This window comes from Drosophila rhopaloa, unplaced genomic scaffold (genome assembly GCF_018152115.1).
Source record: "Drosophila rhopaloa isolate 14029-0021.01 unplaced genomic scaffold, ASM1815211v1 contig_171, whole genome shotgun sequence".
Classification (NCBI taxonomy): Eukaryota; Metazoa; Arthropoda; class Insecta; order Diptera; family Drosophilidae; genus Drosophila; species Drosophila rhopaloa.
The window spans coordinates 121,396-134,857 of record NW_025335052.1 but is presented as its reverse complement, the minus strand read 5'-3'; the positions used below and the strand labels follow the sequence as shown (position 1 = coordinate 134,857).

Sequence of the window (13,462 nt, the reverse complement as noted above, 5' to 3'; positions counted from 1 at the left end):
TCAATTGACGCAGGCATCGCCTGGAGCCGCAAGCCAACTTCACCCCTTAAAATCCTCGAACCCTCGAACCCTCGAACCCCCAACCCCAGCCCTTCAGGTCTTGCTCTGCCGCTCAAACATTTCGTTGCCCCAAACGCTTTTCAACTTTAAACAGGGTCGGTGTGTGAGAGTGTTTATGTGGGGGTGTCTGAGTGCCGATTAGGATGTAACTAGATTCCACTTGCAGGCGAGTTTTTTGATTAAGGTAAATGGCAATCTAGGAATATATTACCCTGTAGCTGTTTGGCTGTGTATTTGCACTTTTCCCCAATGTAAACAAACAAAATTAGTGTCTAAAGTCAACTTAATTTCATATTTAATTTGGAATTGAATGTGTTGCATGAAATTTCCAATCAAAATGTAAATGTTTTGAAATTCGATGTCTGGTTTTTACTGACCGCCAAAACTGTGCATATCATCCAATTAAGTTGACAATTTAATTTGCCTAAGAACTCGGATTCCGCAAAACCTTTTTAATCTGTTCTTTGATTTCTTACTGTGGGTCCTGTCAGGATTTTTTAGATAAAATTATGTGAGCAGAGCTTTATTATACCCGTTACTCGTAGAGTAAAAGGGTATATTGTATTCGTGCAAAAGTATGTAACAGCTAGAAGGAAGCGTTTCCGACCCTATAAAGTATATATATTCTTGATCAGGGTCACTAGCCGAGTCGATATAGCCATGTCCGTCTGTCCGTCTGTCTGTCCGTCTGTCCGTCTGTCTGTCCGTCTGTCTGTCCGTATGAACGCTGAGATCTCGGAAACTATAAAAGCTAGAAGATTGGCATTTTGCATGCAGATTCTAGGAGTTCCTACGCAGCGCAAGTTTGTTTCAAAAAGGTGCCACGCCCCTTTAACGCCCACAATCGCTTATATACGATTTTAAAAATTTAAATATTTCGGAAAAGTAAAAATGCAGTTTTATTGTGTTTATCAATACCTATCGAAATGTAGAAGAACTTTTTCAAGTCGGACCATTCGTTAAAAAGTTATGCGTGATCAAAGTTTCTATCTCCATCTCCCTCGCACTCCCTTTACCTGAGTAACGGGTATCTGATAGTCGGGGCACCCGACTATAGCGTTCTCTCTTGTTAAGTTTTATAATACGTTTTAGGGTATATAAGGCTTCAGTCCCTTGAATAGATTTTCTTCACGGTTTCGTCTTTGTTTTTATTTGTCTAACCCCCAATTTAATTTAACTAAACTGTCAAATCAAAAGCTCAGGCCTAACACAAACACCCACAAAAAGGAACGAGATGGAGAATTAACCAGGCGCTCAAAGTCGGCTGAGGGAATTGGGCGACCCTAGCTGGGTCCTTAGCCATAGGATCCGCAGTCCCCCAAGGAGGGAAAGCCAAGAAGAGCGTGAGCCAGATGTGGGAATGGATGTGAAGGAAAAGCTGTCAACCTAAGCGGCTAACACTTGTGTGTGTCAATTTTATTTGATGAAAACACAAACAGAGGCAGATAGAGCGAGATGGAGGAAGCTGGCTTGTTGCTATTTGTAGAGCGCTCTGATTGCTGTCGCAGGCCAGGCCGACAGGACATTGTGGGCCAGCTGCCATCCTCGTGGTCCCCTTTTAGTGCCAAGTGTTATCGGTAAACAAATAAAAAAATACATTCGAATGAATGGAGAGGAGCAGCCGGAGAAAGGCCTCAGTCATGGGCTTCCTTCCCTGCACCCCTCCCTCTGTTTACTTTAGGGATAATTTTCCACCCATACACACTCGCATGTGGCAGGACTTTTCACTCATTCCATTGTTCGAGAGCAATTCCCCAATCTTAATTCACTCAAATTCGATTATTGCTCCGTGCACTTTTGGGCTCCGAGGTTAAAATAAACTTTCCAGCCAAGGAGTCATTTATTTCCACGTTTAAATGGCAAGAGCAATGGGGAGCATGGACAAGCGAGAAACGTACGAGCAACCAGCAACAAAGCAACAATACAATAATGGCACGAAAACAGCAGGAGAATAAGGAGCTACGTAGAATGAATTGCTTGGGGAATTGAATCGAGCATCATTGCAAGGACCAAAAATCCTAAGAGTACAGATAAAAGATCACTTGATAAACCCATTGAACAGCTAACGCTGTGATGTTCACTTTAAATCGGATCAGTTTAGTGCAGTACACTGAAAATACCAGAAAATAAGAAGATATTGTTCCGAAAATTAAAAAAGCTACTTGTACCTTTTCCATTCTCAAAATCCAATCAGAAGTGTTGAAGAATCGAAATCGATATAACGGCGAGGCAATCTTCCCAGATTAAATGGAATTATCAAGGTCCGAATATAATATCCCAGACAAATCAACTTTTATTTGGCTGACTTCACTTTCAATATCCGGGCATCCAATTACGTTTTTTGTCTTTGCCCCATCCCCGGAATTATTGTTATTTATCAGCAATTATTTAGGCACATCTGCTATCTGCAGCAACCACACTCCAGAGACGCCCACGTGCCACCCCACCAGCAACAATTTCACACATCCCCAATTGCTCTACCTGCCCCACCAGGCCAACTCATTGCTAGATTAACTCGATTGCCTCAAACGCGGAAGTATAGTGTTCCACCCCATCTCAAGACTAACCCCGATTGAAGTGGCCAACCCCCAGGGGCAGGAGCTGAGCTGTATCTGTTTAAATTTTACTTTTGTGCATTTGCGCTTTGTCCCTGAAAGCGTGCTGTAATTTCTGGCTCTGTTCTTTTCCACTGAGTCACTCCCCGAAAAGTGGCAGAGTTCGCTTGGGATGGGTGGGATGTTTCGGTGTTTTGGTGCCCACCTTGCCACAACGACTCAAATTCACACACACTCTGGGCGAGGCACGCACACACAGTTGCCTGCGGAGAGCAATAAAATAAAAATTGAAAACACAAAGGATTTATAGCTCGAATAGGTTTTCAAGGAGCCTTCAAAAGCTCAGTACAATTGCTATGAGGGCTACAAAGCCCCCAGTCTGTTTGGTACTTCTGCTCTCGGCTTTCAGAGCAACCGAATCGAATTTTGGAAATGAAAACTGGTAGTAACCGACAGAAAGACTCTCATTGCGGTGTTTATATTGTCCTTTTTCGATGAATTACATTTTCCTTTGAAAGTTGCCTATAAACTCGGTTTAATTTCGAAGTCAATTAATTTTTTTTAGGATGTGTATCTTAATACATTTTTTTTTAATCTTAGCCATATAATATTTTTATTTTTAGGAGTCAATACTAATTACTTCTAATTGAAAGATACTAAATAATTAATAACATTTCCCTGTATTGCTAAAGGAGTAAGAAGCTATTATTTTACCTCAATAGTTTAAATTTATACAATATAATATATTGATAAATTAAGCAAAATGCAATCAACATATATGTTATTTAATAAATCTGTAATAAAAGTATATTTAGGTAAGACAGCAGTTCTAGTTTTTTAAGAAAAATAAGTGTTAAACTTTTTTTTTATTTATTTATTCCTATTAATTCCTAATTAATACGCTTCATCTATCACTCTTTGTTTTTGTACAGGGTAAACATATATAAAAGGAAGATATATTTAAGCAGCCATTTCATTGTTTATGTGCCTGGGTGTGTCGCTGTCTGACTCCCTCACCACAGGTCGGTCTGTCTGCCTGTCGGTGGGCATATGGCGCCCACAGATTTAACTTCTCTGATTATTTTCCACTTCCTGCTGCTAACCACCCAACCGCCCAATCGTATTCCCGTTTCATTCCCACCAAGCTTTACCTATATGTTCGGCCTTTTTCGCCCAATTTTTACATTGATTGAAGTATTTTCCGTTTTGTCGGCTTTCGCACGCCTTGGGCCATGTGGCTTACGGATTTAGATTTGGCTTTGTCTACCTTTCAGACACATGCAAAACAAACAAGAGCTAAGGGGAAGTGTCGAAGGATGGAACTTTTATCCTTGGGTAAAGGTGTAAATAAATATTCCGAAAATTCAGACAGCTACAAAAGTTTTGTTTCTCCCCCGTGCGACTTTAATGAGACGGAAGCAGCTTTGGAATCTCCGAAAACGAAATTTTTATAAAGCAAAAAGCAGCTTTGAGGACTATGCTTTGTCCTGCTTATTGAAGCCCTATTTTTTGGATTTTTCTTTTAGCTGACTTTGTTGTTTTCGACCTTTTCCTTTGCTTTGCGCATCAAGAACAATATAAAAAGTTGGAGCTGTTGGTGAAATAAAAATGAAATTACTTAAAATTTGTCACAATAAGCCGGTGCTGTTGCCGCCGACTTCGCTGTTTCTAGCCACGATGTTTGCCTTTCTGGCTTTTCTCCGTAATATTATTTTGTATTATTAAAATTGTTTCAAATTGCGAGGGACGAACCTCTAATAGCTTAACAACAACAGCAACAAAACACTCTAATGGACCATATTGTGCGTTTGGTTTTTCATTTTTATTGCGAATTTAGGCATCATTAGTTACGGTTTTTTAATAAAAGACCAACGGAAGGCCTTGTTGTGGTCGTCTGCTGACCGGACTGGGCCAAGTTTGATTTGTGTGCATTTTGACCGCCTTAAGTGCGCCTTCGGGTGCCATTGTCTCGCTCGATGTGGTCAAGCTTTGTTTGACTTGAAGCTCGTTTCGGGCCGCAAAACTTTGACTGAAAAGTTGAAAAATAAAAACTTTTCTTTGGTGGCATTTGTCCGGAGCAAATGGACAAATGTACGAGCATTAGCCAAAGATGTTGGCCCAAACGATTTCAATTGCCTGAATTATTGAAGCGCTCAGAGAGCTCCCCCACTTGGATTTCTAATTAATTTTCCATACTGAATAACCCGAATGCCTTTGCGTATTTTTACCGCCTTAATCGAGTCACTGAAATTCCATTATGAACGTACATCAGAAATACTTATGCAAATAACTCAGAGGCTTTGGCCGCCGGGGAACGCACCCAACTCCCAATCCCGGCTTATAGGCCGTGCACTGCACTTGTCTTGGCTGGAATCGGAGGAGTCCGAGACGGAGCCCACAATCTGTGGCACTTTAACACCTACCTACGAGGGCAGGGCTTATAAAAAAACTACCGACTGATGACTGGCCCGGCAATCATTTTTCATGCTAAGCTCCAACGTCAGCCATTTGGTTTATGGCCTTAATCCTTTTCTACATAAATGAGACCCGTACCCAACCCAGCTCAGCGAATGCCACGCATTTCATCATTAGTCAGCGGACGTTAATGCCCAGTTTCCAGCTCCCAGCTCCAGTTCCCGCTCCCAAATCACCCTGTCTCTGGCTACTGGGCATGGAAGAGGGATTTATGGGGGAGCGTATATATTGACGCTGCCTACGCATTTACATTCGAGAGTATTTATATATGGAGCGAGTGTGTGCGCACTACCCCAGCCATAATCAAGAGTCCGGGCGAAGCGTTGACTAAGTACCCAGGAAGTGCCAAGGTTGTTGCACTCACTCCCCGTCGCTTCTAATCGTACCCCCCCCTTCCCCGTCGGCCAACCGCCTGGTCCAGCGTCCAGTGGCTTTTAATTAACACGCAGCCCAGGCAGGGGATCCTCGGCCACAGCCTCCACAATCCAGCAGCCTCATCATCATAATCGTTCTCTCCATCATCATGATGAGCTCCGGCGGTTGCTTCTATTTCGAAATCAATTCCGTGCAGTTTTTAATATGTGCAGTGAGAAAAATGTCACCATTAAGTTAAACATTGTTGGGTGTGACAAAAATATCTTGAGTTTACTATGTTGCAAAATCTAAAAATCTGGATCAAATTACTAGAGACATTTAATTTGGATACTCATATGATGGTGGGAAAGTTTATGCAGTTCTAATAATATAATAATAATTAAAATATTTGTAATACCTGATGAATTGATAAGCCCTTTATTATATATAAATGGAAATCAAACCGGAAATTAGATATTGTGCCTGAATTCTTCCCCTGCTTACTTGGCTCTTAAGTTGTATTTTAAAAACAAAAGGGAAAATCTTAATTTATTTTAGGAAACCTTCGATTATCTGACATTGTAATGTTTTTCTCAGTTTACACACAATTCGCCCCTCGATCGCCCCTTGCTGCATGCATGCACATATGACTTCCCTTCCCGATTTCTTGAATATGATGTCATGCTGTGCCCTCTCCACAATCCCCCCGCACCCCGATGAAAATCCCCCGGATAATGTTCACAGCGGGCGTCTGTTTAGCGCTTAATTAATGATGAATATAAAAATTGCCGCCGCAAAGAGAAAAGAGAGCGAGCTAGCTAGTAGAGGGAGAGGCAAGATATGGAGTTTCGTTTAATTTCTTTTTATTTTTGCATGCCCCTTGGCATTCTCCCATTTCGATGTCATTTAACTCGCAGCTTAGAGGCCTCTCGAAAAGACACACATTTTTACATAAATATGCTTTCACGCAACTGCTTTTGGCGGCGAGGCATCTGCAGTCCCGTTAGCACCCCAAGAGGTAAGTGCGGATATCAGATGCAAAAACCAAACAAGCATACAAATAGCTACGTCTAAAAAGGTTACACAGTTCAGGAGAGTCGAGTCTTTTGAGGAATAGAATAGCTGGCTGCTAATACCCATCCCAGCCACAATTTTTTCCGGCATCCAGAGCATCTCTATCTACATCTTTTGGGCCGGGTGTGATTTCTGGTGCCTCTGGCAATCAAAAAGTGATTAGCAAGACACTCAACAACATCGGCGACAACTGCAAAAACAATTGGGAATGTCATGCAGCAAGGCCTGGGAAGCGAGAAATCGAAAAAAGGCGAAGTGCTTAACATACAAACACACTTAACGTGTAAACATGGCTAAAAGAGCGTTGACCATATTGGGCTGCAGTCCAGCGGTTTACGCACAACAGCAACACGAACAACAGGTACAACCGGCGACGGCGGCAACGGGACAGGCTAATATGACTGCCGAGGAAGATGCTGCCTGGGAACCGGTTGGAACTGGTTTGGCCCCGCTTAACCCCTTTCTCCCGCTGACATTATCAACATAATCAAGGGGCCGCACCCCCTCAACCCCCCTCCCGACCAGGTTTCTAAGCCTTTTCAACGCTCATAAATTGCGCGGCCAAGACACCAGCAAATATTTTGCAAACGCAACGAAAATTGCGGCCTGGGCTTGCGAGGAGGGGAGCTGCTGGAGTGCCAGCGGGGTGGTTTGGGGCCGGGAAAAAGAATCTTTCGCATATGGGCAACGGGACTTTGTGCAATTATCCGTTGTCTTGGCCAAGAGGCGGCCGTCGTCGAAGATGCGGCCCGGCCGCTAAAGCAAATATGCGCACTTGGCATTGGTATTGTCCCGCCGAAGACAACGACGCACTAATAGCCCCGCAGAAGGGGCCTTGAGCTGGGGTTTTGGGTTCTGGGCTCTGGGTCTCGGGTCCCAGGCCTCAGTCAAGTGGAGTGTCCCGGGGTCTGGCGGCTGTTTTGCGGTTTCTGAGGTTTGCGTTATGTGCAATAGATTATCAAAATGCTTAGAGGAGCCCGGGAAGACGTCACGACCGGGGGCTTTTGGCCAGACTCAGGCCAGGACCAGCCAGAGCATCCGACAACGGTTTATGTCACATGCTAGTAATGAAATTAAATTTCTCCCTGACACACACACAAGGATCGACTCGCTATGAGCAGTTTTGATATGTGCGATAATTTTAAAAGTCAACCAACTTGGCCGGGCCAAGTCTTAGCTCAAGCCCGAGATGTAGCCAAAGACAGAGCCGAAGCCAGAACCCAAGCCCCGGCCATCTACGCAACATTCTGCAATCAAGTGTGCATATTTACTTCCTGTAATTGAGCATTTATGGCTTTTATGGCCTAACGGATTCGCCCGTCCTCGTTCTGCCCCTCCTCCATAATTGTTACGGCTTTGGCTTTAAACCTGACAGGCTGGCAGGGAGGGGAGGGGAACGGAGCGGACCGGGGCGGAGTTGTATGTCGGTCCTCGTGCGCTTAAGTCTATTGATTATAAAGTTTATGCATAAATTGTAAATTGATTTGGCAGTTAATTGATTTGCCAGTGTCTGCGCCATGCTCTGTGGGTGTGTGTGTCTGTGTGTGTGTGCTTAAGCCCAAAACTGATGAGTAATGACTTTGATATTGGCCAAAAGTTAGCCCAAATCGATGCATTTTGAACAATTCGCTTCGACTTGCGCCACATCCTGAGAAAGTTTCCCATGCATAGTTTATGGTCTTTGAAATGTGTTGGGTCCATTGGGACAGGAATGCGAGTGCGGGAGTCGGGGATAAACATTAATAAGTTATGGAATTTCATTAGATGATGAGTTGGTGATTTGAGTTATGTTAATGGCCATAATCTCAGCAATTTCATTTTGCAATGCTGACGTGGTTATTATACGGCAGTCTAAGAGTGCAAAAGTTTATTTGAATCGTTACAAATTAAGTAAATGTGAGATGAAAGCGTTTAAGATTTTATAAATAAATATTTTTGGTAAGCCTCTCAAGCCGAGATTATAATTCTGTATATGTTTAGTAAGAATATCGCATTTCGGTATAAAAACTAAGAAATGTGATACAGATGTAGAGATGCTAAACTGCGGTAATGCTGTTTTGTTATTGAAGTTACAAAAACACCTTTCTAAGTTTGTTTATCACCATTACACGAAACCATCAATTCTTATCCCATTCATAAGCTTTTACACATATCACAGCTTAAGCAAAACCTCTCAACTTCCCATAACAATTGAACCAATTTGGATGCTCCCCACTCCCACACCCAATAAAAGAGCCTAAGGCGAATGTCGAGGGTAAATATCACAAAATTGAATAACAAAATATTTATGCGTCTGGAAGAAAATAATAGAACAAATTTAACTATTATTTATTTGGCTTGGTGCTCTCAGTGCGCGAGCAGAGAAATGCTGGAGGAGCACCAGAGGGGTTTCTCATCCATATAATTCGCCAGCATGTATTTATGATTTATGAAGTGAGTGTGTATGCGTAGGCGTACACCCCAACTGGCGCATTGCTGTGTGCGTGTCTTTAACTACAAATAGTGCTTTATGGAACAATAGAGACTGAGATCCAGAATGGCCATTGAGTTTGGCCGGAGAATGCTCAGCACGCGAATCGCTTCAGTTATAGATACCGAGCTCACACTCCCGCGAAACACGCACCCAACTATCCAACAACTATGGAACGGAATAGAAGAGGAACAAATTGGATAATGTCTATAAAAACTAATTGAATTCTAAGCGCTGAGCACGCCATTGAGCCACAGCTGTGAGAAAGTAATGAAAGCACCAGCGGACCAATGAAATAAATACAAAGCGAGTAACAAAACCTGAAAAAGAAACCCAGTGCTCGGAGGTCTGAAGTGATGACATGCAAGCTGCTGGATAGATATATCTACGAGCTGATGGCGAGTGTGTGTGGGCAGAAGATAGAATTTGTGGTAGGGCCGGGGGAAAAACAATTTCACACACAAATCGTACAAAGAGAAAAATTACTCAAAACACTCTAAGATGTTCGCATGTCATGGCACCCAAAAAAGAAAAAACTGAAAAAACACAGAACAAAAAGCTCATTACTCATATGCCAATCAAAAGGGTGAGGAGGGGGGTAACCGGACCCCAAACAAGCCGCAGATATTCCGATGCTCGAACTGGACTGAACTGCCATAATTAATCATCCGCCGATAATTAACAGCGCAGTACGTCCAAATAGAACATCGCGCTAATGCCAATGCTAATGCCAATGGCCAATGCCCAATGTATCCGCCAGATACACTTCAATCTCAGGAAAAAGTGCGCACGCATGCGGGGAGCTCTGAGTTCAAAGGTTGCCAAAACTGTTGTTTCATTTTCGTCCAACTTTAATGAGTTTGTAATGAAGCTGCGCACCGCTTCGCCCTATTTTTGTGCAGCGTAACCACTTGAAAACGAGTCAAATAGATGGACACCGGGCAGATACGAATCCAAGGCTCCACCCCCTCCCCGCTGCTGTCAGTTCCATAAGCAACCTTCGGCTTGAGTGATGTACTACGATGGCCACAAAACATCGACATCCCATCGCATCGCATCGCCATCGATGGTCATTAGCAAAAGATGACGACGACTGTGATGTTGATGGCGCTCCGCTGATGTTGCGTACTCGTAATTCTTCTATAATGGATCTGTTATCTCTGCGCTTAATGGGTTACGTCTCTTGCCGCTGGGGCGCGGTGCCCGGGGGCAAGCTTCGGCGCGGAGCGGGTTGGAGTGACTGACAGAGTGGAAGCCTGCTTAAAACTTGAAATTAAATAATTAGTCGCTGGCTAAGTTTGCCGTATTCCCTAGTTTTGTTGTTCTGCGTATTTAGATGGGGCCAGGGTAATGACCTTTTAAGTACTTTAAGATACTAATCGCTTCTTGGTTTTTGTTGGCTGCTCTAAACAGCTAATGGCTTGTTGTGGCTTGTTTGTTGTAGTTCACTCCGCCAGCGAGTGCAACAAAGTCGCCAGCCACTTTGGATGGCACTAATTAACGTCGGAGGAAGCTTTTGGCTTTGGGCCCCTTCGGCCTTGGCCAGGCGGCAGCGGCGTTGAAACCATTTTCACAAAACTTTTCTCAGATGCGTATTAATTAAAATTTTGATAAGACTCCCGCTCCTCGGGGCGCGTGTAATAAAAGTTGAAAATAAATTACACGAAATTAGTATTTCTCTTTAGGTGTGGCATCATCATCATCATCGTCGCTTTTTCGGCGGCAGCGGCAAAGGGCTTATCGCAAAAGTATCTACAAAATAATGGGCGACTAATAGGCCGGTGCCCCATCCCCAGATCCACTTCTTGGCTTGTTGATTATGTCAGCTTTTAAAGCGGATTCGCCGAGGCCATTTAGTGCCTGTCTCCGTCTACGTCTCCGTCTCGGGTTGAGTTGACTCGACTTGACTTAACTTGGCCCGACTTCGCCTGCTTCTGCGGGTGAAAGTGAGCAAAGTTTCTGCTCGCAGGGGAGCTCCGAGAACGGACTTATAGAGTTACACTTGTTGTCGTCGCCGGCGCTGTGGGAATGTCAACTTCAGATGCTGGTCAACTGGCCAATAAATGATGATAGTTCTGGGTGAAATCCGAGCCATGCTGCTGGGAAAATCAGGCGAGAGAGAGAGAGAGCTCGGGGAAACTTATCAAATATTTGTCCCACTTGAGTGATATCCCAATAAAGCTGCTTGAGGGCGGTTGGTAAGACTTTGGAATGTTTGAAATGACGGATAGATGCGTATTTATCTGTGAGATACATTTCAAATTTTCTTAAAGCCGTTTGACATTTAGGAAACAGATGTTTGATCGGATTGCTTTCTTACTGCGTTTCTTGCATTCCAAAAGCACTTATTTCTGGTATGCGTAAATTTAAGATATTTTTTATGAGTGTTCAATTTGTTAGTACTTTAAAATCAAAAATATTTATTTATTGAAGAGCCACTTTCACTGAAGAAAAGTTCTTACTTAATAATTATATTTTGCTCTACATTGCTTACCAACCTCTTATAAACGATTTAATAAAATCTTTAGGTAGCTCATTCTCAATTAAAATATGTTTGCGCTTAATAATTAGCTTTCAAAGATTTTTTAATCTTAACGGTTTTCTCACAAGCCTTTCCCAACTCGAAAATAAACGACTTCAGATTGCTGTCTGGCCCGTGAAATAATCATAATCATGGTAGAATTTATAAACCATGCCAGCAAAAAGCATTCCAAGTATGCCAAGGCATATGGCACTTGCCCAAAAAACCGAGCTAAAGAAAACCCAAATTGAATGCGAAAATTCCCACACATTGTTCAATCTAATGAGAACTATGTCAGTGGCTGCTGCTTTATCGCTTATCCCCCTGCGCCCCTTCCCACAGAGCAATACTTAAGCTTATGCTTATATATTTGCCCTTGGGCTGACACTTAAGATAAAAACTCTTGACAGAGACCCTCTCGTCGTTGGCTTGCCTGCAGGCTTTAGGCTCCGGTTTCTGTCCCTTCTGACTCCGCTTAAAGTCAATTGAACAAATTCTAGAAGCAAATATTTTATGGTCAATGTTCTTCTCTCACTCTCCCGATGTGTGTTGAATTTTAAATGAAAATTCCATAAATGCCAGCAACATAAAAATGTTCTAGGCCGTCCATATTTCACCCCCTGCCTCGCAAACGCTATCTGTTCTGTGCAAAAGTCGTTTTGACAATTTAATAGTATTCCAAAAATTAGCCAATTAGCTGCTTTGCTTTCCATAAATATTTTCATATCTGAAATATGCATAATTGCATAATTTGTTTCAATTAGCAGGCTGGGCACTAGACACTTGTAATTGAGAACTTATAGGCGATAAGCTTTCCTGAACTAAGGGGCGGCAAGGAAATGGGTCCGAAAACCCTCAGCCCGAGGGAAGTGTAAACAGGTCCTGGTCCTTTGACATTGCTTTGACGCTGTCTCCTTCCTTCCGCCGGCACCTATGGCACTTAATTAATATATTAAATCGGCATTTATATTTCAGCTCTAATTAACCTTTGAACCTCTCCACAAATCAGCGCCCATACAAAAAGTCAAAGCAAAGCTCGCCCCCTACTCCGAAAAACCCACAGGGGCTGTTGGTGGCGAGGTGACAGTCACGAGTCCCATTATACGATATTGTATGTACAATTTGAAGCAACTCGCAATTACCAACGACACGTCAAGATGTGAAATTAACACCGTCACACAAGCAGACAGACTGCCGGGCAGCGGGGCGGGGCAGGTCGGGGGCGGTAGACAGACATATTAATGTATCTGGCTGGTATTTAACATTCAACAACAATAACAATCACTATGTGTGTGGGTGACATTTTCGTTGGCTGCCTCGAAAATCATTAAATCACACAGCAAGAACGAGGCAGGAAAAAAGCTTTCTCTGTTTGTGTCAGCCGTACAATTGGCCTCCCATCCCGCTACCACCCACCGCCCACCGCCCACTGCTACCCCACGCATATCCTGTCAGGCCAGGAGTGAAAAAAAGAAAAAAGGAAAAGAAAATGCGAAGAGCTACGCAACCACAGCACGCAATACTCGCATTTCATTAGACACTTTGCAGTGACGACTCCTATTACTCTTCCTGAAGAGTCCCCATTGAAATGGGCCAGAGGTGCTACCACTTCCTTTTTTCCCAGAGCCTTGGCCAAATGACGTCGTCCGCTCCGACTTTTCCAAATAAAAACGAAAAATTAGCGTTTTATTGGCTGGCAAGGTCAAAGGCTGGCAGTTGGTGGTCCGATGGTGGCTGTCACACGAATTGAAATGGAATGGTTGATCGATCCCACTAATTCCCACAATCTGATGGGTGAAATGTAGTTCAAGCTAAGGCAGAAGGTGACCGCGAACCGCACGAAATGTGAGCTTAATAAGCTGCACGAAGCCAGATGCCATAATTTAAGATAATGTTTCGTTATTTCCTAATTGAAAAGGACAAATCAGTTGGGCCCTCGATTTGCTTAAGCAC

The 13,462-nt window shown here is 43.3% G+C and overlaps 1 protein-coding gene across 1 annotated transcript in view; it reads right to left on the bottom strand.

The window, feature by feature from the left end:
* The window catches only part of LOC108041329 (MOXD1 homolog 2), a 109,654-nt gene that overhangs the window by 45,216 nt on the left and 50,976 nt on the right, over window positions 1-13,462 (bottom strand). The gene's annotated exons all lie outside the window — the stretch shown is intronic.